Source organism: Neomonachus schauinslandi, chromosome 9, assembly GCF_002201575.2.
Source record: "Neomonachus schauinslandi chromosome 9, ASM220157v2, whole genome shotgun sequence".
In the NCBI taxonomy this organism is placed as follows: domain Eukaryota; kingdom Metazoa; phylum Chordata; class Mammalia; order Carnivora; family Phocidae; genus Neomonachus; species Neomonachus schauinslandi.
Window position 1 is genome coordinate 85,675,493 of NC_058411.1, and position 1,619 is coordinate 85,677,111.

The following is a 1,619-nucleotide window of genomic DNA, read 5'->3' on the forward strand; positions in this document are numbered from 1 at the left end:
CATGAAAGCAGCCAGACGATCCGCGGTCTAAGGAGTATGGCTGTGCTTGACGAACACTGTACACTGAAATGTAAAGTTCAACTTAATTTTCATAGCATATTCTTAGTCTTCTGATTTTTTTTAACCATTAAAAAAATATAAACACCATTTTGAGCTCCTTGGGCCACACAAATCAGGCTGTAGGCCAGACTTGGCCGGTGAAGCAGTGTGTGCTGACCAACCCCTCATCTACACTCCCGGAGGGTCAGCAGGTCATCACGCCCAGACTTCACGAAGGCCCTCACCAATCTTACTTGAGCGGGAGCCTCGCTCTTCCCTTTCTGCCACTGTTGCTGGGGCTGCAGGGATATTAAAAGTGACAGAAAAAGTTACAGATTCTTTTAATATCTTTTTTTTCCTTATCTGGAAGGTTTTTTTCAGGTTTATTTCTTAAACATCTAAGAGGGCATTACCATCTGAGTTGATAAAACTAATTAGGTTATAATCCACTTTCTCATGCTTTTTAAGATTATCATGTTTTAAGGCCTACTGCTATTATTTAATCAATAAAAAAAAAACCAGAGATTTAAGGGGGGTTGTATATTTTCATTTTTTAATAAACCACACAGCAAAACAATACTTTAATAAATGTATAGGAAATTACAATTTGAAAATTGCAAATATGGTACATATACATATACTATACTTTGATCTTAAATTACATGGGCAAACCCCAGCTTCAAAATCTTCCTAAAATCAATCATATGCAAAATACCTGGTTTCTGAAAGGGCAAATGGAAAAGTATATACAATTTCTTAAAGGGGATATGGCTTACTTAATAACATATTTTTTTAGAGAAGCAAAAGCTTTTCAAATACACAGTATCTTCCAGGTGCAAAGCTGACATACTACTGGCCATTTCAATTTTGCGTTGCAGTTACTTCAGGATATACTTAATTACATTATTTTGACACTGTCATAGATTTAATTGGGAAAGTCTCCATAAATGTTTTTCAGTCTTACCAAAAATCAGAAAATGTTCGTTGGTCCTCACAATATGATTAGAAGAACAGCGTGAACCCTCTGTAAGCGAGAAATCAGTGACAGGATGACCTGCATGCACATACACAATTCCATACTGAGGAACTCCCCCACGACAATTTCTTCTAATTTGCAGGTTCCTACCAACATCACAAAAAATATCCCTGATTGGTGAGCTGTAAGTCGGATGTCCTGTCTGGCAAGATGCACATGACAGATCTGTAGTTAGAAATAAAACTTCAATCCTTTGGAAGTCTGACTTGTCCCCCCTCAACACAGCATATATAGCAAGGTGTCACTACTCATTTGTGACTAATACCCAGCTGGCTCATGAGCTAAGCTTGGTTCCAAGACAAACTGAGCCAAATGAACTAATCTTATATCTATTAACACATTCTATAACTTTAAATTTACTATATGTAAGCTAGAGTCAACAGCAAAATTGCCTAAAACCTTATTCCAAAGGGGTTCAAATTCTGTAAGAACACACTATTCATCATGGTGAACCAATTTATATAAATTCATAAAAGGAAAATGTAGGGGGGCCTGGGGGACTCAGTCGGTTAAGCAACCGACTTGATCTCACTTCAGGTCTTGA